The sequence below is a fragment of the Ranitomeya imitator genome, chromosome 6 (genome assembly GCF_032444005.1).
Source record: "Ranitomeya imitator isolate aRanImi1 chromosome 6, aRanImi1.pri, whole genome shotgun sequence".
NCBI lineage: Eukaryota > Metazoa > Chordata > Amphibia > Anura > Dendrobatidae > Ranitomeya > Ranitomeya imitator.
This window is the reverse complement of record NC_091287.1, coordinates 32,072,341-32,098,036: the sequence shown is the minus strand read 5'-3', so window position 1 is coordinate 32,098,036 and position 25,696 is coordinate 32,072,341. Positions and strand designations below refer to the sequence as shown.

The 25,696-nt window shown below is 45.6% G+C and overlaps 1 protein-coding gene across 2 annotated transcripts in view; it reads right to left on the bottom strand.

Moving 5' to 3' along the window:
- Window positions 1-25,559, bottom strand: part of KRIT1 (KRIT1 ankyrin repeat containing) — a 50,245-nt gene extending 24,686 nt beyond the window's left edge. Inside the window, exons 1-2 of one of the 2 annotated variants that reach the window (XM_069729409.1) lie at window positions 25,447-25,559; window positions 1,357-1,440 (exon numbers count right to left, since the gene is read on the bottom strand). The gene's annotated coding sequence lies outside the window, so the exon portion shown is untranslated. Of the gene's footprint in view, window positions 1-1,316; window positions 1,441-25,446 lie in introns of both variants that reach the window. The other variant, XM_069729407.1, reaches the window with a different exon arrangement.
- Between the last annotated feature and the right edge of the window lie 137 nt (window positions 25,560-25,696).

Sequence of the window (25,696 nt, the reverse complement as noted above, 5' to 3'; positions counted from 1 at the left end):
GAAAAACAGAGGAAGAAAAACAGAGGAATTTCCTTCCTCTGTTTTTCTTCCTCTGTGTTTTGCTTCCCCTGAGAGAGGAAGAAAAACAAAAAGAGGAAGAAAAACAAAGAGGAAGAAAAACAAAGAGGAAGAAAAACAGAGAGAGGAAGAAAAGCAGAGAGAGAGAGGAAGAAAAACAAAAAGAAAGGAAGAAAAACAGAGAAAGAGGGAGGAATGAAAACAAGAGGAAGGAAAACAGAGAGAGGAAGAAAAACAGGAGGAAAAAAGGAGGAAAAAAGAGGAAGGAAAAGAGCAAGAAAAAAGAGAGAGGAAGAAAAAAAGATAAGAAAAAAGAAAGAGACAAATGAACAGAGATGGTAACTGAGCGTACACATAGTTTCTTGGGAGATAGAGGAGCAGTGAAGGTGCTGCTGATGCTCGGTCAGCGGAGAATGTGAGGTTTTTCAGCAGTATTAGGCATTGTTCACATCACGTTTTATCCACTTGTCAGTGGCTCTGTTGCGGCTCATGTCTGAGCTCCTGAAAACTGGACTCGCACTGATTAGAATGTGCTGCAGTCGCTGTGCGGGACGTAACTGTCGGCCGCATCGCAATTCACTATATTTTGGTGCCTGCGTCAAACATGTGGATCCTGCGGAGAATGTTGTCAGCTCAGTGACTCCATCTGCATCATTACAGTCCGTGCAAACGTCCAAATCCAGATTTCAGGGCTTCAGACACAAGCTCAGACGGAGACACTGAAGAGTGGATAAGACGTAGTGTGAACGCGGCCTCACAGCGGCAGAGAAGGAGCGAAGTTACAGAAGGAGCGGAGCAGTGGGAACTACAGGGGACATCTGTGCTGGAGCTCAGCGTGGAGACCGGCAAGGAAAGGATTTTTTAACAAGTGATTGCGGAGAAATGGTTCATTTTGGAAAATTAAGTTTCTCTGTAAAGATGGACGATTCGACATTTGCAACACACTGAGCCAACATGGAGATTTTAGGAATATCCCTTTAACTATAAAGTCAGTTTGCTACAATGTATCAGATCAGACAAGCCTCTGACAGAGCCCGTCAGCGCCGTCCATCAAAGGTGTACGGTGGAAGTCTTCCGACATTTGCCATTGCGCAGGAGTCCGCAGCCTTCCAACGGAGCCTCGCCTGCACGGACACACAGTGACGACCATCGCAGATGGTGAGAAAGTAAAGTCCTATAAAGTTACAGAACTTTTTACAAAAAAAAAAAAAAAAAAAAAAAAAACTAAAAATTCCTTTAGTAAACAGATGTTCCAGAACCAGATAAAAGAACAGATTGGATGAAACCAGCAGCGCTACCTGCAGATCCCCCTTGTCTGAGCCGATGGGGTCTTCTTACCCAGCCTCCCCGCAGCCGTCACATACTGCGGCTGCTCATGCACGGCCGGCCGTCCATGGAGGCGACTGATGAACCGAACTGCGGCTGCAACAAGAAGGTTACAATGAACACATGTATATTTCCTGTTACAGGAAAACAACTGCGCCACTCCCCTGATAACAGGGCCGCACAGACTGATGCACACAATGGCACTACAACTCCCAGCATGATCTGACACAGGCTGTGACTATGTGAGCAAAAACAGATGCAACTGACAAAGGCAACATAAGATCGACGTCATGGATGTTGGAAGCAGCACAGAGTATTTCAGAAGTGTAGTAAAGATGGAAATCCATGAGAAGGTTCATAACAAACAGGATGTAACTCAGGATCAGTAATGTAATGTATGTACACAGTGTCTGCACCAGCAGAATAGTGAGTGCAGCTCTGGAGTATAATACAGGATGTAACTCAGGATCAGTAATGTAATGTATGTACACAGTGACTGCACCAGCAGAATAGTGAGTGCAGCTCTGGAGTATAATACAGGATATAACTCAGGATCAGTAATGTAATGTATGTACACAGTGACTGCACCAGCAGAATAGTGAGTGCAGCTCTGGAGTATAATACAGGATGTAACTCAGGATCAGTACTGTAATGTATGTACACAGTGACTGCACCAGCAGAATAGTGAGGGCAGCTCTGGAGTATAATACAGGATATAACTCAGGATCAGTAATGTAATGTATGTACACAGTGACTGCACCAGCAGAATAGTGAGTGCAGCTCTGGGGTATAATACAGGATGTAACTCAGGATCAGTAATGTAATGTATGTACACAGTGACTGCACCAGCAGAATAGTGAGTGCAGCTCTGGGGTATAATACAGGATGTAACTCAGGATCAGTAATGTAATGTATGTACACAGTGTCTGCACCAGCAGAATAGTGAGTGCAGCTCTGGAGTATAATACAGGATGTAACTCAGGATCAGTAATGTAATGTATGTACACAGTGACTGCAGCGGCAGAATAGTGAGTGCAGCTCTGGGGTATAATACAGGATGTAACTCAGGATCAGTAATGTAATGTATGTACACAGTGACTGCACTAGCAGAATAGTGAGTGCAGCTCTGGAGTATAATACAGGATGTAACTCAGGATCAGTAATGTAATGTATGTACACAGTGTCTGCACCAGCAGAATAGTGAGTGCAGCTCTGGAGTATAATACAGGATGTAACTCAGGATCAGTAATGTAATGTATGTACACAGTGACTGCAGCGGCAGAATAGTGAGTGCAGCTCTGGGGTATAATACAGGATGTAACTCAGGATCAGTAATGTAATGTATGTACACAGTGTCTGCACCAGCAGAATAGTGAGTGCAGCTCTGGAGTATAATACAGGATGTAACTCAGGATCAGTAATGTAATGTATGTACACAGTGTCTGCACCAGCAGAATAGTGAGTGCAGCTCTGGAGTATAATACAGGATGTAACTCAGGATCAGTAATGTAATGTATGTACACAGTGACTGCAGCGGCAGAATAGTGAGTGCAGCTCTGGAGTATAATACAGGATGTAACTCAGGATCAGTAATGTAATGTATGTACACAGTGACTGCACCAGCAGAATAGTGAGTGCAGCTCTGGGGTATAATACAGGATGTAACTCAGGATCAGTAATGTAATGTATGTACACAGTGTCTGCACCAGCAGAATAGTGAGTGCAGCTCTGGAGTATAATACAGGATGTAACTCAGGATCAGTAATGTAATGTATGTACACAGTGACTGCAGCGGCAGAATAGTGAGTGCAGCTCTGGAGTATAATACAGGATGTAACTCAGGATCAGTAATGTAATGTATGTACACAGTGACTGCACCAGCAGAATAGTGAGTGCAGCTCTGGGGTATAATACAGGATGTAACTCAGGATCAGTAATGTAATGTATGTACACAGTGTCTGCACCAGCAGAATAGTGAGTGCAGCTCTGGAGTATAATACAGGATGTAACTCAGGATCAGTAATGTAATGTATGTACACAGTGACTGCACCAGCAGAATAGTGAGGGCAGCTCTGGAGTATAATACAGGATATAACTCAGGATCAGTAATGTAATGTATGTACACAGTGACTGCACCAGCAGAATAGTGAGTGCAGCTCTGGAGTATAATACAGGATGTAACTCAGGATCAGTAATGTAATGTATGTACACAGTGACTGCACCAGCAGAATAGTGAGTGCAGCTCTGGAGTATAATACAGGATGTAACTCAGGATCAGTAATGTAATGTATGTACACAGTGACTGCACCAGCAGAATAGTGAGTGCAGCTCTGGGGTATAATACAGGATATAACTCAGGATCAGTAATGTAATGTATGTACACAGTGACTGCACCAGCAGAATAGTGAGTGCAGCTCTGGAGTATAATACAGGATGTAACTCAGGATCAGTAATGTAATGTATGTACACAGTGACTGCAGCGGCAGAATAGTGAGTGCAGCTCTGGAGTATAATACAGGATGTAACTCAGGATCAGTAATGTAATGTATGTACACAGTGATTGCACCAGCAGAATAGTGAGTGCAGCTCTGGAGTATAATACAGGATGTAACTCAGGATCAGTAATGTAATGTATGTACACAGTGTCTGCACCAGCAGAATAGTGAGTGCAGCTCTGGAGTATAATACAGGATGTAACTCAGGATCAGTAATGTAATGTATGTACACAGTGACTGCACCAGCAGAATAGTGAGGGCAGCTCTGGAGTATAATACAGGATATAACTCAGGATCAGTAATGTAATGTATGTACACAGTGACTGCACCAGCAGAATAGTGAGTGCAGCTCTGGAGTATAATACAGGATGTAACTCAGGATCAGTAATGTAATGTATGTACACAGTGACTGCACCAGCAGAATAGTGAGTGCAGCTCTGGAGTATAATACAGGATGTAACTCAGGATCAGTAATGTAATGTATGTACACAGTGACTGCACCAGCAGAATAGTGAGTGCAGCTCTGGGGTATAATACAGGATATAACTCAGGATCAGTAATGTAATGTATGTACACAGTGACTGCACCAGCAGAATAGTGAGTGCAGCTCTGGAGTATAATACAGGATGTAACTCAGGATCAGTAATGTAATGTATGTACACAGTGACTGCAGCGGCAGAATAGTGAGTGCAGCTCTGGAGTATAATACAGGATGTAACTCAGGATCAGTAATGTAATGTATGTACACAGTGACTGCACCAGCAGAATAGTGAGTGCAGCTCTGGAGTATAATACAGGATGTAACTCAGGATCAGTAATGTAATGTATGTACACAGTGACTGCAGCGGCAGAATAGTGAGTGCAGCTCTGGAGTATAATACAGGATGTAACTCAGGATCAGTAATGTAATGTATGTACACAGTGACTGCACCAGCAGAATAGTGAGTGCAGCTCTGGGGTATAATACAGGATGTAACTCAGGATCAGTAATGTAATGTATGTACACAGTGTCTGCACCAGCAGAATAGTGAGTGCAGCTCTGGAGTATAATACAGGATGTAACTCAGGATCAGTAATGTAATGTATGTACACAGTGACTGCAGCGGCAGAATAGTGAGTGCAGCTCTGGGGTATAATACAGGATGTAACTCAGGATCAGTAATGTAATGTATGTACACAGTGTCTGCACCAGCAGAATAGTGAGTGCAGCTCTGGAGTATAATACAGGATGTAACTCAGGATCAGTAATGTAATGTATGTACACAGTGACTGCAGCGGCAGAATAGTGAGTGCAGCTCTGGGGTATAATACAGGATGTAACTCAGGATCAGTAATGTAATGTATGTACACAGTGTCTGCACCAGCAGAATAGTGAGTGCAGCTCTGGAGTATAATACAGGATGTAACTCAGGATCAGTAATGTAATGTATGTACACAGTGTCTGCACCAGCAGAATAGTGAGTGCAGCTCTGGAGTATAATACAGGATGTAACTCAGGATCAGTAATGTAATGTATGTACACAGTGACTGCAGCGGCAGAATAGTGAGTGCAGCTCTGGAGTATAATACAGGATGTAACTCAGGATCAGTAATGTAATGTATGTACACAGTGACTGCACCAGCAGAATAGTGAGTGCAGCTCTGGGGTATAATACAGGATGTAACTCAGGATCAGTAATGTAATGTATGTACACAGTGTCTGCACCAGCAGAATAGTGAGTACAGCTCTGGAGTATAATACAGGATGTAACTCAGGATCAGTAATGTAATGTATGTACACAGTGACTGCAGCGGCAGAATAGTGAGTGCAGCTCTGGGGTATAATACAGGATGTAACTCAGGATCAGTAATGTAATGTATGTACACAGTGTCTGCACCAGCAGAATAGTGAGTGCAGCTCTGGAGTATAATACAGGATGTAACTCAGGATCAGTAATGTAATGTATGTACACAGTGACTGCAGCGGCAGAATAGTGAGTGCAGCTCTGGAGTATAATACAGGATGTAACTCAGGATCAGTAATGTAATGTATGTACACAGTGACTGCACCAGCAGAATAGTGAGTGCAGCTCTGGGGTATAATACAGGATGTAACTCAGGATCAGTAATGTATGTACACAGTGACTGCACCAGCAGAATAGTGAGTGCAGCTCTGGGGTATAATACAGGATGTAACTCAGGATCAGTAATGTAATGTATGTACACAGTGACTGCACCAGCAGAATAGTGAGTGCTGCTCTGGGGTATAATACAGGAGGTAACTCAGGATCAGTAATGTATGTAGACAGTGACTGCACCAGCAGAATAGTGAGTGCAGCTCTGGAGTATAATACAGGATGTAACTCAGGATCAGTAATGTAATGTATGTACACAGTGACTGCACCAGCAGAATAGTGAGTGCAGCTCTGGGGTATAATACAGGAGGTAACTCAGGATCAGTAATGAATGTACACAGTGACTGCACCAGCAGAATAGTGAGTGCAGCTCTGGGGTATAATACAGGAGGTAACTCAAGATCAGTAATGTATGTACACAGTGACTGCACCAGCAGAATAGTGAGTGCAGCTCTGGGGTATAATACAGGATGTAACTCAGGATCAGTACTGTAATGTATGTACACAGTGACTGCACCAGCAGAATAGTGAGTGCAGCTCTGGAGTATAATACAGGATGTAACTCAGGGTCAGTAATGTAATGTATGTACACAGTGACTGTACCAGCAGAATAGTGAGTGCAGCTCTGGAGTATAATACAGGATGTAACTCAGGATCAGTAATGTATGTACACAGTGACTGCACCAGCAGAATAGTGAGTGCAGCTCTGGGGTATAATACAGGATGTAACTCCGGATCAGTACTGTAATGTATGTAAGTGACTGCACCAGCAGAATAGTGAGTGCAGCTCTGGAGTATAATACAGGATGTAACTCAGGGTCAGTAATGTAATGTATGTACACAGTGACTGCACCAGCAGAATAGTGAGTGCAGCTCTGGAGTATAATACAGGATGTAACTCAGGATCAGTAATGTAATGTATGTACACAGTGACTGCACCAGCAGAATAGTGAGTGCAGTTCTGGAGTATAATACAGGATGTAACTCAGGATCAGTAATGTAATGTATGTACACAGTGACTGCACCAGCAGAATAGTGAGTGCAGCTCTGGGGTATAATACAGGATGTAACTCAGGGTCAGTAATGTAATGTATGTACACAGTGACTGCACCAGCAGAATAGTGAGTGCAGCTCTGGGGTATAATACAGGATGTAACTCAGGATCAGTAATGTAATGTATGTACACAGTTACTGCACCAGCAGAATAGTGAGTGCAGCTCTGGAGTATAATACAGGAGGTAACTCAGGATCAGTAATGTAATGTATGTACACAGTGACTGCACCAGCAGAATAGTGAGTGCAGCTCTGGAGTATAATACAGGAGGTAACTCAGGATCAGTACTGTAATCTATTGAACCTAAATGCAGTGTCAAAATAATACAAAAACAAAAAAACATTCTCACTCTGCATTCTTTTTACAGCTTGAGGTGGTATTGCCTATTCACATTGTGACCTTTTACAGTCTAATTATAAAAATACAACACTAAAATAGGAATCAGACTCATCACATAGAAAACCTCCTGACTGCGGCCGGCCGCTGCACTATATAAGTGGCTGGAAAGTGACAGGTAGAAAGGAGTGAAAGAATCAGGGGGAACTAGCTTCACGAGTCAGCCCCCAAGTCCGGCTAGACCTACTGCCAGCAAGATAGAAGGGGTCAGAATAATAACCCCCCGCAGCCCCCGTAATAATGGAGGACGAGACCCTGACCCTGATGTCAGATAAAATAGAATTCAATGAATAACACATGGGCAGATAACATTAATTATTTAGATAGATTATATATATATACAGTGGGGCAAAAAAGTATTTAGTCAGTCAGCAATAGTGCAAGTTCCACCACTTAAAAAGATGAGAGGCGTCTGTAATTTACATCATAGGTAGACCTCAACTATGGGAGACAAACTGAGAAATAAATATCCAGAAAATCACATTGTCTGTTTTTTTAACATTTTATTTGCATATTATGGTGGAAAATAAGTATTTGGTCAGAAACAAAATTTCATCTCAATACTTTGTAATATATCCTTTATTGGCAATGACAGAGGTCAAACGTTTTCTGTAAGTCTTCACAAGGTTGGCACACACTGTTGTTGGTATGTTGGCCCATTCTTCCATGCAGATCTCCTCTAGAGCAGTGATGTTTTTGGCTTTTCGCTTGGCAACACGGACTTTCAACTCCCTCCAAAGGTTTTCTATAGGGTTGAGATCTGGAGACTGGCTAGGCCACTCCAGGACCTTGAAACGCTTCTTACGAAGCCACTCCTTCGTTGCCCTGGCGGTGTGCTTTGGATCATTGTCATGTTGAAAGACCCAGCCACGTTTCATCTTCAATGCCCTTGCTGATGGAAGGAGGTTTGCACTCAAAATCTCACGATACATGGCCCCATTCATTCTTTCATGTACCCGGATCAGTCGTCCTGGCCCCTTTGCAGAGAAACAGCCCCAAAGCATGATGTTTCCACCACCATGCTTTACAGTAGGTATGGTGTTTGATGGATGCAACTCAGTATTCTTTTTCCTCCAAACACGACAAGTTGTGTTTCTACCAAACAGTTCCAGTTTGGTTTCATCAGACCATAGGACATTCTCCCAAAACTCCTCTGGATCATCCAAATGCTCTCTAGCAAACTTCAGACGGGCCCGGACATGTACTGGCTTAAGCAGTGGGACACGTCTGGCACTGCAGGATCTGAGTCCATGGTGGCGTAGTGTGTTACTTATGGTAGGCCTTGTTACATTGGTCCCAGCTCTCTGCAGTTCATTCACTAGGTCCCCCCGCGTGGTTCTGGGATTTTTGCTCACCATTCTTGTGATCATTCTGACCCCACGGGGTGGGATTTTGCGTGGAGCCCCAGATCGAGGGAGATTATCAGTGGTCTTGTATGTCTTCCACTTTCTAATTATTGCTCCCACTGTTGATTTCTTCACTCCAAGCTGGTTGGCTATTGCAGATTCAGTCTTCCCAGCCTGGTGCAGGGCTACAATTTTGTTTCTGGTGTCCTTTGACAGCTCTTTGGTCTTCACCATAGTGGAGTTTGGAGTCAGACTGTTTGAGGGTGTGCACAGGTGTCTTTTTATACTGATAACAAGTTTAAACAGGTGCCATTACTACAGGTAATGAGTGGAGGAAAGAGGAGACTCTTAAAGAAGAAGTTACAGGTCTGTGAGAGCCAGAAATCTTGATTGTTTGTTTCTGACCAAATACTTATTTTCCACCATAATATGCAAATAAATTGCTAAAAAAACAGACAATGTGATTTTCTGGATTTTTTTTTCTCAGTTTGTCTCCCATAGTTGAGGTCTACCTATGATGTAAATTACAGACGCCTCTCATCTTTTTAAGTGGTGGAACTTGCACTATTGCTGACTGACTAAATACTTTTTTGCCCCACTGTGTATATATATATATATATATATATATATATATATATATATATATATATATATATATATATATATATATATATATATATATATATTATCTCCAAATATCGAAAACAAATTATCATAGATGACTATTAAAAACAGAGCATGTGTTGGAAGGGGGCGGGGGTCAAACACCCCAGCTCCGCTCATCTTCTAATCTAGGGGACTGCCGAAGATCGTTAAGAACTGCACAAACCCAACAATATTAACTCCTAAACCCCTGAGCTTTTTTCGGTTTTACGTTTTCGTTTTTCGCTCCCCTCCTTCCCAGAGTCATAACTTTTTTATTTTTCCATCAATATGGCCATGTCAGCGCTTATTTATTGCGGGACGAGTTGTACTTTTGAACGACACCATTAGTGTTACCAAGTCGTGTAACAGAAAAAGGGAAAAAAATTCCAAGTGCGGTGAAATTGCAAAAAAAAGTGCAATCCCACTCCACGCTTTTTTGCTAGGTTCACTAAGTGCTAAAACTGAGCTGCCATTCCCAGGTCATTACGAGTTCATAGACACCAAAAATGACTAGGTTATTTTTTATCTAAGTGGTGAAAAAAATTCCAAACTTTGCTAAAAAAATAAATAAAATAAAATTGTGCTATTTTCCAATACCGGTAGCGTCTCCATTTTTCAGGATCTCGGGTTGGGCAAGGGCTTATTTTTTGTGTGCCGAGCTGACGTTTCTAATTACGGTATATCACTTTGGTGCAGACACGTTCTTCTGATCACCCGTTATTGCATTTTAATGGAATGTGACGGCGACAAAAAAAAACTTAATTCTGGCGTTTTGACTGTTTTTCTCGCTACGCTGTTTAGCGATCAGGTTAATCCTTTTTTTTTTTATTGATAGATTGAGCGATTCTGATACCAAATATGTGTAGGCTTGATTTTATTTTTATTGTTTATTTTGAATGGGGCGAAAGGGGGGATGATTACATTTTTTTTATATATTTATAAACACATTTTTGAACTTTTGCCATGCTTCAATAGTCTTCACGGGAGGCTAGCAGCTGGCATAGCCGGATCAGCTCTGCTATATACAGGCAATGGTCACATCGCCTCAATTTGGTAGAATTGCTGAGTTGCTATGAGCGCCGACCACTGGGTGGCGCTCACAGCAATCTGGCAGTGACAACCATAGAGGTCTCCAGGGGACCTCGGGTTGTCATGCCGACACACCGGAGACCCGCAATCACGTGACGGGGGACACCGGTGTGTGTATTTCCAGCGCGACTGCTGGAAGCGCCATTTAATTGCCGCTGTCAGAGTTTGACAGCGGCATTTGACTAGTTAATAGCCATGGGTGGATCGCGATTCCACCCTCGGCTATTGCCGGCACATGTCAGCTGCTCAAAACAGCTGACATGTCCCCGGAAAGATGTGGGCTCACCACCAGAGGGTATCTGACGTTGGCGTACTATTACGCCCAACATCGGAAAGGGGTTAAAAAATGTCGTCCACTACTTACTGCCACAGCCGGGTAAATTTTTATTAATTTATATTTCCTGCATTTTTATATTTTCCTCTAACAAGAAAAATATAACCTTTTATTTTTTTCATGAACATCTACTATATAATTGTCTAAGGGTCACTTTCGTCTTTCTGTCTGTCACGGATATTCATTGGTCGCGGCCTCTGTCTGTCATGGAATCCAAGTTGCTGATTGGTCTCGCCAGCTGCCTGTCATGGCTGCCGCGACCAATCAGCGATGGCCACAGTCCAATTAGTCCCTCCCTACTCCCCTGCAGTCAGCGCCTGCTCGATACTCCCCGCAGTCACCGCTCACACAGGGTTAATGCCAGCGGTAACGGACCGCGTTATGCCACAGGTAACTCACTCTGTTACCGCCACTATTAACCCTGTGTGACCAAGTTTTTACTATTGATGCTGCCTATGCTGTGACGCCAGAGTCAACGGGGTAGGTTCGGCCATCATGGGTGATTGAGTTAGATGGCCTGTTTTTTAACCGTACCCCCTGATTTCCTCTCCCCCTCTGAGGAGGAGCCCGACTCACCCCTCCTCTTTAAAGACACCAAGGTGTCCATATCCTCCTTTACAGCACTGGACTTCCCAGAAATAGATTCCTCGCCCCTGGATCCCGAGGTAGTCCCCCCACCAGAGGAGTCTGAATCCCCCGGAGAACAGACCTCACCACTCCCCGAAGGCACCCCAGATGTTGCGTTCGGCCCCTCACACCCGACACAGCAGTCATCGAGGTCTTGGAACCGATTGGAGAGGAGGATCAGAGGGGAGTCGGTGAGCCTTTCCGTAGGCACCCTAGTGGCCAGGGGGGGGGAGGCTTAGATTTTTTTAGCCTTGTTCTTGCTCTTCTTCCGACTCTTAGGCTGCGGTCACACTAGCAGTATTTGGTCAGTATTTTACATCAGTATTTGTAGCCAAAACCAGGAGTGGGTGATAAATGCAGAAGTGGTGCACATGTTTCTATTATACTTTTCCTCTAATTCTTCCACTCTTGGTTTTGGCTTACAAATACTGATGTAAAATACTGACCAAATACCGCTAGTGTGACGGCAGTCTTACCGGTACGATAGTCACCCGTTTTTTTAGGCTGCTCCACGACCTCTTCATCCAGACTTTCATACTGGGAAGAGATATCAGAAGCAGCCAACTCCTCCCTCTCCGCCTTCTCCCCCAGGGCCTCAGAGGCTTTGGCTGCCGCCTCCAGGGTGGGGGCAGTCATCACCCCAGTTGCCTGAGGCTTATCCTGCCCCCTGCCCTTACGGCGCCTCACCTGTTGCCACTGGTGGGCAGATGTACCAGCCTCGCCTTTCCTCACTGACCCCTCAGCTCCCCTCAAGCCTCCACCCTCAGCCCCAGCAGAAGCTGCACCACCAGGGACCCCCCCTGGGCTCCCCCGTAGCCGGGCCAGAGATGGTGCTGGAAAAGGAACGGGGGCAGCGGCTATACGGGTGACCTAGGTCACTACAGAGGTGACACCTAATGTCACCACAGGCTGCGGCAAGATGGCCTACCCCGCCACACAAGGCACATTTCTGCACCTTGCAGCCTGCGCTGAAGTGGCGGGGATCACCGCACCTGTGGCAGACCTTCGGTTGCCCCTGGTAGAAGATCTGGATTCTGTCCCTCCCCAGAAATGCTGAGGAGGGGATGTGGGTGACCGTATCTCCTGAAACCTTCAACTTTACCATGAAGGTCCAGCCCCCTGTCCAAATGCCAAACTCGTCCCTATTTTTTTTTAGGGACCTCGGTGACTTCCCCATAACGGGAAAGCCACGTCATTATGTCGACCCCAGAGAGTGACTCGTTACTTGTCAGAACGGTCACCCTCTTTACACTATTTTGGCGAGACACCGCCAACACGGCAAAGTCTCGCCAGCCGGGCTCCCCGTTTGCCAGTTCGAAAATCGACCAGAAAAGCTCCAAGCCCTCTGGCGAAATAAAACTGACATCGAAGAAGGAGGTGCCAAATGGATGAATCAGGGCAAAGATGTCAGTCGCCCTGAAGTCCATCTTCAGAAGGAGCTCCACAACCCTCGCCCTTGGCGGGCACGCTTCACTGCCCCTCCGAAGACGGACCACATTCCGCCTGGCCACCCCCTGCCCGGCTGTCGGGAGGGACCAAACCGTTTCCCCTTCCCTTTTATCTTGGAAGGCAGCCAGGCTGCGTCTATCAAGCCAAAAGGCCAAGTCCACCACTCTTCCCTCTACTTCGATCGTCCGTTCTCCCTTTTTGAGGGCCTCCAGGAAACGGCGCCGCAAAACGCTATCCCTGAGGTCCAGAGGCAAGGAAACCCCCTGACTAGATCCCGAGGCTCCAGCCACCACCCCCGAATAACTCAGAGGACCTGTGGCTGGGGGGGCAGATGGACCGGCCCCCTCCCCCTTTCTCCCACTACCATCAGACACCGTACTCACACTTGCCACGATATTCACACTTGCCACCTCAGACGTACTGCCACTCGCATCCTCAACCATAGACACTTCCATACCCGCACCCTCCTCATCCACTCCATCAGTCACCCCACTTAAGCAGCACTGTCTGACTTTCCACCGCAGCAGGCACAGAGCTTCCTCCCTCACTGGCAGGTAGGAAGCCAGGTGCAGACCCGCGTCCAGCTCCATCCGGCCTTGTCACCGAAGCCCCCACCGCAGGTAAGCCCCCCGACTCAGGGGACCCCGCCAGGCAGGCGCCCTTGCTGCTGTCTGCTGCAGTTCCTGCACCATTGCCAACCACAGCTAAGATCATTTTTTTTCCTTTTCCTTGGGAAGCCACACCCCCAGCCTCCAGCCGCACAGCACAGCTTTCCAAAGCATGGGCAGCGGGTGCCGAGGAGGCCACGCCCCCTGAGACCGGCCGCAGCGGGCCCCCCAGAGCTGGATCCACCCCCAGGAATCCCCCCAGCGGTACCAGTCCCCTGAGGAACAGCACCCCCCACCACTACACCCAGGGACACAAACAGCCTGGCCACAGCAACTCCAGCGGATGGCCCCAGACTAGGCCACTCCCCCTCAGCATCCACCAGCGGCGGTGCCCCCAATGCAGGAGACCCCGACTTCACTGCAGACCCCGCCACGGGAGCCTCCACCATTTTCTTTTTATGAACCTGCTCTGCTGGAGCCGCAGGCCCCTCACCCTTTACTTTACTAGGTGCCTGGGTGCCCAGAAGCGATCCAGCTTTAATGGATCCGTAAGTGGGGGACCCGGACACCCCAGCGCTCACCGCCGGAGATGCGGTCCCGGCTGTCACTCTCCTGCCCACCACTGGGCCACCCTCCACATCATGCTCCATATCAGACACATCACTACCCCCTCCGTTACCACAAACAGAGGCAGCGCCCTGCGTGTCATGGCCTGTAATCTCCCCGCTCCCTCGCTGCGGACCCACAACAGAGGCCGAGCCGGGGTGGGTAGCGGGTGCCGCACAGCGGGACCGGGGGGCCCCAGAGAGGGGGACATACACAAATTTCTGCACAGTAGATGTTTTCTGCTTATTCCTCTTCTTAGCCTTTCTCTTCATCCCCCTCCTGGTTGCCTCGTCCTCGCAGATCTCATCCCCGAACCTCAGCTGGTTAAAACGGACCGGGGACTCGATCTGCCGGATCTGCTGCATGACGAGGCAGCCCCCCTCACTGCTACTACTCCCACCATCCTCATCCTCCCCCTCGCTCCCGCTGTCCCCTGAAGGGCCAGAATCTGACGGGAGAGCCACCTGCTCGGGGGCTATCCCGCTATGCGACGCCTGGAGATCTGTTACCAGGCCACCAGGCGGTGGGTAGGGCACGACCTCCTCCTCACATTCCTCTTCCTCATCATCCTCCTCCACCACCACCTGGCCGGAGCTCCGTGACCCCTCCAGAGCCCCACCGGCCATGGCTCTGAACCGGTCATCGTTCTCCAGCTTTTCATGGAAGGGCCCGCTGCCATCCAGGATCTCACATCTCCGGCTTTCCAGGTCTTGTATGGATTTCTTGATCTTCTTGACCGCGGCGGATAGCTCGGCCTTCTTATTGTCGGAGGCCCTGTCTGACCTCTCCTTAGCTACCCTCAACTCCCCCCAGAGGGATTTTAGCTTCCTTGAGGCATCCTCATACTCGCAGAGGTGCGCATAGAAGCGGGAACCATAGCCCACGGCGGATTCTCTAGCCGCCTTGGTGCCCCAACCAAGAGGCACCGCTGCAGCACCCCTGCTCGTACTAGGCCTACCTCCGGGGGAAGGAGCCGCCGCGGCCTCAGGGGTCCTCCGGGTCTTCATGTTGGATCCTTGGCCAGATCTTGTGACCATAGCCGGAGTTGGAGTCCTCCCACCCCCTGCCGGCTTGGACCGGGTGGTGGGACCCGGGAACCAGCCCCGGAGGCCAGTCCCAAAATGAGCCTACTTTCCTGGGAAGGGGGCAGACAAAAAGTCCTGGATGGAAAACTTTACCTCCCTTCCCAGGAGCTCTCTCTAAGCAGCACACAGAGCACACGGCAAGCAGGCTCCGCCTCTTCCTGTATGACACTCCAGAGCTGCACTCACTATTCTACTAGTGCAGTCACTGTGTACATACATTATATTACTGATCCTGAGTTACATCCTGTATTATACCCCAGAGCTGCACTCACTATTCTGCTGCTGCAGTCACTGTGTACATACATTACATTACTGGTCCTGAGTTACATCCTGTATTATACTCCAGAGCTGCACTCACTATTCTGCTGGTGCAGTCACTGTGTACATACATTACTGATCCTGAATTACATCCTGTATTATACTCCAGAGCTGCACTCACTATTCTGCTGGAGCAGTCACTGTGTACATACATTACATTACTGGTCCTGAGTTACATCCTGTATTATACTCCAGAGCTGCACTCACTATTCTGCTGGTGCAGTCACTGCGTACATACATTACTGATCCTGAGTTACATCCTGTATTATACCCCAGGGCTGCACTCACTATTCTGCTGGTGCAGTCACTGTGTACATACATTACATTACTGATCCTGAGTTACATCCTGTATTATACTCCAGAGCTGCACTCACTATTCTGCTGGTGCAGTCACTGCGTACATACATTACTGATCCTGAGTTACATCCTGTATTATACCCCAGGGCTGCACTCACTATTCTGCTGGTGCAGTCACTGCGTCCATACATTACATTACTGATCCTGAGTTACATCCTGTATTATACCCCAGAGCTGCACTCACTATTCTGCTGGTGCAGTCACTGTGTACATACATTACATTACTGATCCTGAGTTACATCCTGTATTATTCTCCAGAGCTGCACTCACTATTCTGCTGGCGCAGTCACTGTGTACATACATTACATTACTGATCCTGAGTTACATCCTGTATTATACTCCAGAGCTGCACTCACTATTCTGCTGGGGCATTCACTGTGTACATACATTACTGATCCTGAGTTACATCCTGTATTATACTCCAGAGCTGCACTCACTATTCTGCTGGTGCAGTCACTGTGTACATACATTACATTACTGATCCTGAGTTACATCCTGTATTATTCTCCAGAGCTGCACTCACTATTCTGCTGGCGCAGTCACTGTGTACATACATTACATTACTGATCCTGAGTTACATCCTGTATTATTCTCCAGAGCTGCACTCACTATTCTGCTGGCGCAGTCACTGTGTACATACATTACTGATCCTGAGTTACATCCTGTATTATACTCCAGAGCTGCACTCACTATTCTGCTGGTGCAGTCACTGTGTACATACATTACATTACTGATCCTGAGTTACATCCTGTATTATACCCCAGAGCTGCACTCACTATTCTGCTGGTGCAGTCACTGTGTACATACATTACATTACTAATCCTGAGTTACATCCTGTATTATACACCAGAGCTGCACTCACTATTCTGCTGGTGCAGTCACTGTGTACATACATTACATTACTGATCCTGAGTTACATCCTGCATTATACCCCAGAGCTGCAGTCACTATTCTGCTGGTGCAGTCACTGTGTACATACATTACATTACTGATCCTGAGTTACCTCCTGTATTATACTCCAGAGCTGCGCTCTCTATTCTGCTGGTGCAGTCACTGTGTACATACATTACAGTACTGATCCTGAGCTACATCCTGTATTATACCCCAGAGCTGCACTCACTATTCTGCTGGTGCAGTCACTGTGTACATACATTACATTACTGATCCTGAGTTACATCCTGTATTATACTCCAGAGCTGCACTCAATATTCTGCTGGTGCAGTCACTGTGTACATACATTACATTACTCATCCTGAGTTACATCCTGTATTATACCCCAGAGCTGCACTCATTATTCTGCTGGTGGACTTACTGTGTACATACATTACATTACTCATCCTGAGTTACATCCTGTATTATACTCCAGAGCTGCACTCACTATTCTGCTGGTGCAGTCACTGTGTACATACATTACATTACTAATCCTGAGTTACCTCCTGTATTATACTCCAGAGCTGCACTCACTATTCTGCTGGTGGAGTCACTGTGTACATACATTACTCATCCTGAGTTACATCCTGTATTATACCCCAGAGCTGCACTCACTATTCTGCTGGTGCAGTCACTGTGCACATACATTACATTACTGATCCTGAGTTACATCCTGTATTATACTCCAGAGCTGCACTCACTATTCTGCTGGTGCAGTCACTGTGTACATACATTACATTACTGATCCTGAGTTACCTCCTGTATTATACTCCAGAGCTGCGCTCTCTATTCTGCTGGTGCAGTCACTGTGTACATACATTACAGTACTGATCCTGAGTTACATCCTGTATTATACCCCAGAGCTGCACTCACTATTCTGCTGGTGCAGTCACTGTGTACATACATTACATTACTGATCCTGAGTTACATCCTGTATTATACCCCAGAGCTGCACTCACTATTCTGCTGGTGCAGTCACTGTGTACATACATTACATTACTGATCCTGAGTTACATCCTGTATTATAACCCAGAGCTGTACTCACTATTCTGCTGGTGCAGTCACTGTGTACATACATTACATTACTGATCCTGAGTTACATCCTGTATTATACTCCAGAGCTGCACTCACTATTCTGCTGGTGCAGTCACTGTGTACATACATTACATTACTGATCCTGAGTTACATCCTGTATTATACTCCAGAGCTGCACTCACTATTCTGCTGGTGCAGTCACTGTGTACATACATTACATTACTGATCCTGCGTTACATCCTGTATTATACCCCAGAGCTGCACTCACTATTCTGCTGGTGCAGTCACTGTGTACATACATTACTGATCCTGAGTTACATCCTGTATTATACCCCAGAGCTGCACTCACTATTCTGCTGGTGCAGTCACTGTGTACATACATTACAGTACTGATCCTGAGTTACACGCTGTATTATACCCCAGAGCTGCACTCACTATTCTGCTGGTGCAGTCACTGTGTACACACATTACATTACTGATCCTGAGTTACCTCCTGTATTATACCCCAGAGTTGCACTCACTATTCTGCTGGTGCAGTCACTGTGTACATACATTACAGTACTAATCCTGAGTTACATCCTGTATTATACTCCAGAGCTGCACTCACTATTCTGCTGGTGCAGTCACTGTGAACATACATTACTGATCCTGAGTTACATCCTGTATTATACCCCAGAGCTGCACTCACTATTCTGCTGGTGCAGTCACTGTGTATATACATTACATTACTGATCCTGAGTTACATCCTGTATTATACCCCAGAGCTGCACTCACTATTCTGCTGGTGCAGTCACTGTGTACATACATTACTGATCACGAGTTACATCCTGTATTATACTCCAGAGCTGCACTCACTATTCTGCTGGTGCAGTCACTGTGTACATACATTACTGATCCCGAGTTACATCCTGTATTATACTCCAGAGCTGCACTCACTATTCTGCTGGTGCAGTCACTGTGTACATACATTACATTACTGATCCTGAGTTACATCCTGTATTATACTCCAGAGCTGCACTCACTATTCTGCTGGTGCAGTCACTGTGTACATACATTACATTACTGATCCTGAGTTATATCCTGTATTATACTCCAGAGCTGCACTCACTATTCTGCTGGTGCAGTCACTGTGTACATACATTACATTACTGGTCCTGAGGTACATCCTGTATTATACTGCACTCACTATTCTGCTGGTGCAGTCACTGTGTACATACGTTACATTACTGATCCTGAGTTACATCCTGTATTATTCTCCAGAGCTGCACTCACTATTCTGCTGGTGCAGTCACTGTGTACATACATTACATTACTGATCCTGAGTTATATCCTGTATTATACTCCAGAGCTGCACTCACTATTCTGCTGGTGCAGTCACTGTGTACATACATTACATTACTGATCCTGAGTTATATCCTGTATTATACTCCAGAGCTGCACTCACTATTCTGCTGGTGCAGTCACTGTGTACATACATTACATTACTGGTCCTGAGTTACATCCTGTATTATACCCCAGAGCTGCACTCACTATTCTGCTGGTGCAGTCACTGTGTACATACATTACATTACTGATCCTGAGTTATATCCTGTATTATACCCCAGAGCTGCACTCACTATTCTGCTGGTGCAGTCACTGTGTACATACATTACATTACTGATCCTGAGTTATATCCTGTATTATACTCCAGAGCTGCACTCACTATTCTGCTGGTGCAGTCACTGTGTACATACATTACATTACTGGTCCTGAGTTACATCCTGTATTATACCCCAGAGCTGCACTCACTATTCTGCTGGTGCAGTCACTGTGTACATACATTACATTACTGATCCTGAGTTACATCCTGTATTATTCTCCAGAGCTGCACTCACTATTCTGCTGGTGCAGTCACTGTGTACATACATTACATTACTGATCCTGAGTTATATCCTGTATTATACTCCAGAGCTGTACTCACTATTCTGCTGGTGCAGTCACTGTGTACACACATTACATTACTGATCCTGAGTTACATCCTGTATTATACTCCAGAGCTGCACTCACTATTCTGCTGGTGCAGTCACTGTGTACACACATTACATTACTGATCCTGAGTTACATCCTGTATTATACTCCAGAGCTGCACTCACTATTCTGCTGGTGCAGTCACTGTGTACATACATTACTGATCACGAGTTACATCCTGTATTATACTCCAGAGCTGCACTCACTATTCTGCTGGTGCAGTCACTGTGTACATACATTACTGATCCCGAGTTACATCCTGTATTATACTCCAGAGCTGCACTCACTATTCTGCTGGTGCAGTCACTGTGTACATACATTACATTACTGATCCTGAGTTACATCCTGTATTATACTCCAGAGCTGCACTCACTATTCTGCTGGTGCAGTCACTGTGTACATACATTACATTACTGATCCTGAGTTATATCCTGTATTATACTCCAGAGCTGCACTCACTATTCTGCTGGTGCAGTCACTGTGTACATACATTACATTACTGGTCCTGAGGTACATCCTGTATTATACTGCACTCACTATTCTGCTGGTGCAGTCACTGTGTACATACATTACATTACTGATCCTGAGTTACATCCTGTATTATTCTCCAGAGCTGCACTCACTATTCTGCTGGTGCAGTCACTGTGTACATACATTACATTACTGATCCTGAGTTATATCCTGTATTATACTCCAGAGCTGCACTCACTATTCTGCTGGTGCAGTCACTGTGTACATACATTACATTACTGATCCTGAGTTATATCCTGTATTATACCCCAGAGCTGCACTCACTATTCTGCTGGTGCAGTCACTGTGTACATACATTACATTACTGATCCTGAGTTATATCCTGTATTATACTCCAGAGCTGCACTCACTATTCTGCTGGTGCAGTCACTGTGTACATACATTACATTACTGGTCCTGAGTTACATCCTGTATTATACCCCAGAGCTGCACTCACTATTCTGCTGGTGCAGTCACTGTGTACATACATTACATTACTGATCCTGAGTTACATCCTGTATTATACTCCAGAGCTGCACTCACTATTCTGCTGGTGCAGTCACTGTGTACATACATTACATTACTGGTCCTGAGTTACATCCTGTATTATAACCCAGAGCTGTACTCACTATTCTGCTGGTGCAGTCACTGTGTACATACATTACATTACTGATCCTGAGTTACATCCTGTATTATACTCCAGAGCTGCACTCACTATTCTGCTGGTGCAGTCACTGTGTACATACATTACATTACTGATCCTGAGTTACATCCTGTATTATACTCCAGAGCTGCACTCACTATTCTGCTGGTGCAGTCACTGTGTACATACATTACATTACTGATCCTGCGTTACATCCTGTATTATACCCCAGAGCTGCACTCACTATTCTGCTGGTGCAGTCACTGTGTACATACATTACTGATCCTGAGTTACATCCTGTATTATACCCCAGAGCTGCACTCACTATTCTGCTGGTGCAGTCACTGTGTACATACATTACAGTACTGATCCTGAGTTACACGCTGTATTATACCCCAGAGCTGCACTCACTATTCTGCTGGTGCAGTCACTGTGTACACACATTACATTACTGATCCTGAGTTACCTCCTGTATTATACCCCAGAGTTGCACTCACTATTCTGCTGGTGCAGTCACTGTGTACATACATTACAGTACTAATCCTGAGTTACATCCTGTATTATACTCCAGAGCTGCACTCACTATTCTGCTGGTGCAGTCACTGTGAACATACATTACTGATCCTGAGTTACATCCTGTATTATACCCCAGAGCTGCACTCACTATTCTGCTGGTGCAGTCACTGTGTATATACATTACATTACTGATCCTGAGTTACATCCTGTATTATACCCCAGAGCTGCACTCACTATTCTGCTGGTGCAGTCACTGTGTACATACATTACTGATCACGAGTTACATCCTGTATTATACTCCAGAGCTGCACTCACTATTCTGCTGGTGCAGTCACTGTGTACATACATTACTGATCCCGAGTTACATCCTGTATTATACTCCAGAGCTGCACTCACTATTCTGCTGGTGCAGTCACTGTGTACATACATTACATTACTGATCCTGAGTTACATCCTGTATTATACTCCAGAGCTGCACTCACTATTCTGCTGGTGCAGTCACTGTGTACATACATTACATTACTGATCCTGAGTTATATCCTGTATTATACTCCAGAGCTGCACTCACTATTCTGCTGGTGCAGTCACTGTGTACATACATTACATTACTGGTCCTGAGGTACATCCTGTATTATACTGCACTCACTATTCTGCTGGTGCAGTCACTGTGTACATACATTACATTACTGATCCTGAGTTACATCCTGTATTATTCTCCAGAGCTGCACTCACTATTCTGCTGGTGCAGTCACTGTGTACATACATTACATTACTGATCCTGAGTTATATCCTGTATTATACTCCAGAGCTGCACTCACTATTCTGCTGGTGCAGTCACTGTGTACATACATTACATTACTGATCCTGAGTTATATCCTGTATTATACTCCAGAGCTGCACTCACTATTCTGCTGGTGCAGTCACTGTGTACATACATTACATTACTGGTCCTGAGTTACATCCTGTATTATACCCCAGAGCTGCACTCACTATTCTGCTGGTGCAGTCACTGTGTACATACATTACATTACTGATCCTGAGTTATATCCTGTATTATACCCCAGAGCTGCACTCACTATTCTGCTGGTGCAGTCACTGTGTACATACATTACATTACTGATCCTGAGTTATATCCTGTATTATACTCCAGAGCTGCACTCACTATTCTGCTGGTGCAGTCACTGTGTACATACATTACATTACTGGTCCTGAGTTACATCCTGTATTATACCCCAGAGCTGCACTCACTATTCTGCTGGTGCAGTCACTGTGTACATACATTACATTACTGATCCTGAGTTACATCCTGTATTATTCTCCAGAGCTGCACTCACTATTCTGCTGGTGCAGTCACTGTGTACATACATTACATTACTGATCCTGAGTTATATCCTGTATTATACTCCAGAGTTGTACTCACTATTCTGCTGGTGCAGTCACTGTGTACACACATTACATTACTGATCCTGAGTTACATCCTGTATTATACTCCAGAGCTGCACTCACTATTCTGCTGGTGCAGTCACTGTGTACACACATTACATTACTGATCCTGAGTTACATCCTGTATTATACTCCAGAGCTGCACTCACTATTCTGCTGGTGCAGTCACTGTGTACATACATTACTGATCACGAGTTACATCCTGTATTATACTCCAGAGCTGCACTCACTATTCTGCTGGTGCAGTCACTGTGTACATACATTACTGATCCCGAGTTACATCCTGTATTATACTCCAGAGCTGCACTCACTATTCTGCTGGTGCAGTCACTGTGTACATACATTACATTACTGATCCTGAGTTACATCCTGTATTATACTCCAGAGCTGCACTCACTATTCTGCTGGTGCAGTCACTGTGTACATACATTACATTACTGATCCTGAGTTATATCCTGTATTATACTCCAGAGCTGCACTCACTATTCTGCTGGTGCAGTCACTGTGTACATACATTACATTACTGGTCCTGAGGTACATCCTGTATTATACTGCACTCACTATTCTGCTGGTGCAGTCACTGTGTACATACATTACATTACTGATCTTGAGTTACATCCTGTATTATTCTCCAGAGCTGCACTCACTATTCTGCTGGTGCAGTCACTGTGTACATACATTACATTACTGATCCTGAGTTATATCCTGTATTATACTCCAGAGCTGCACTCACTATTCTGCTGGTGCAGTCACTGTGTACATACATTACATTACTGATCCTGAGTTATATCCTGTATTATACCCCAGAGCTGCACTCACTATTCTGCTGGTGCAGTCACTGTGTACATACATTACATTACTGATCCTGAGTTATATCCTGTATTATACTCCAGAGCTGCACTCACTATTCTGCTGGTGCAGTCACTGTGTACATACATTACATTACTGGTCCTGAGTTACATCCTGTATTATACCCCAGAGCTGCACTCACTATTCTGCTGGTGCAGTCACTGTGTACATACATTACATTACTGATCCTGAGTTATATCCTGTATTATACCCCAGAGCTGCACTCACTATTCTGCTGGTGCAGTCACTGTGTACATACATTACATTACTGATCCTGAGTTATATCCTGTATTATACTCCAGAGCTGCACTCACTATTCTGCTGGTGCAGTCACTGTGTACATACATTACATTACTGATCCTGAGTTACATCCTGGATTATACCCCAGAGCTGCACTCACTATTCTGCTGGTGCAGTCACTGTGTACACACATTACATTACTGATCCTGAGTTACATCCTGTATTATACTCCAGAGCTGCACTCACTATTCTGCTGGTGCAGTCACTGTGTACACACATTACATTACTGATCCTGAGTTACATCCTGTATTATACTCCAGAGCTGCACTCACTATTCTGCTGGTGCAGTCACTGTGTACACACATTACATTACTGATCCTGAGTTACATCCTGTATTATACTCCAGAGCTGCACTCACTATTCTGCTGGTGCAGTCACTGTGTACACACATTACATTACTGATCCTGAGTTACATCCTGTATTATACCCCAGAGCTGCACTCACTATTCTGCTGGTGCAGTCACTGTGTACATACATTACATTACTGATCCTGAGTTATATCCTGTATTATACTCCAGAGCTGTACTCACTATTCTGCTGGTGCAGTCACTGTGTACACACATTACATTACTGATCCTGAGTTACATCCTGTATTATACTCCAGAGCTGCACTCACTATTCTGCTGGTGCAGTCACTGTGTACACACATTACATTACTGATCCTGAGTTACATCCTGTATTATACCCCAGAGCTGCACTCACTATTCTGCTGGTGCAGTCACTGTGTACATACATTACATTACTGATCCTGAGTTATATCCTGTATTATACTCCAGAGCTGCACTCACTATTCTGCTGGTGCAGTCACTGCGTACATACATTACTGATCCTGAGTTACATCCTGTATTATACTCCAGAGCTGCACTCACTATTCTGCTGGTGCAGTCACTGTGTACATACATTACATTACTGATCCTGAGTTACATCCTGTATTATACTCCAGAGCTGCACTCACTATTCTGCTGGTGCAGTCACTGTGTACATACATTACATTACTGATCCTGAGTTACATCCTGTATTATACTCCAGAGCTGCACTCACTATTCTGCTGGTGCAGTCACTGTGTCCATACATGATGGCTCCGGTTTCCAGGAGACAGTCAGTAAGCTGGTTGTTGTCAGACATCACGCTCTAGCTGAGCTCCCATAATGCAGCGGGTACATTACAATGTCTGGTGTGAGGACTAAATTTCCCAGAATGCTAGGAACCAAAACAAGCAGGGAATGCTGGGAGGTGTTAGTTGTGATCCTGCAGCCTGGTCCACACCGCACGGAGGATGCGGCCGCTGCTGTCTGTTTCCTATACGGTCCGCTACCGGCAGCGCTGAGCGGAGGCCGCGCACTCACCCGCTATAAGGCGGTTCCGTCCTCTGTAGCCCTTCCAGCCTCTCCCGCAGCCGCCAGCATGCCTTCCCGGGGCGTGGTCTAAGTGATACAGGGGGCGTGGTAACAACTATCAGGCGGGATTACCAGCAAATAAAGGGGGTGGGGCTATTAGTAAATCAATCAGAAATGGAGTCTATAGCTCGGAGGCGTGGCCACAATTGGTTTGCTTTGAGATAGGAAGAGGCGTGGTAGGAATCGAGTTAGTTCCGAT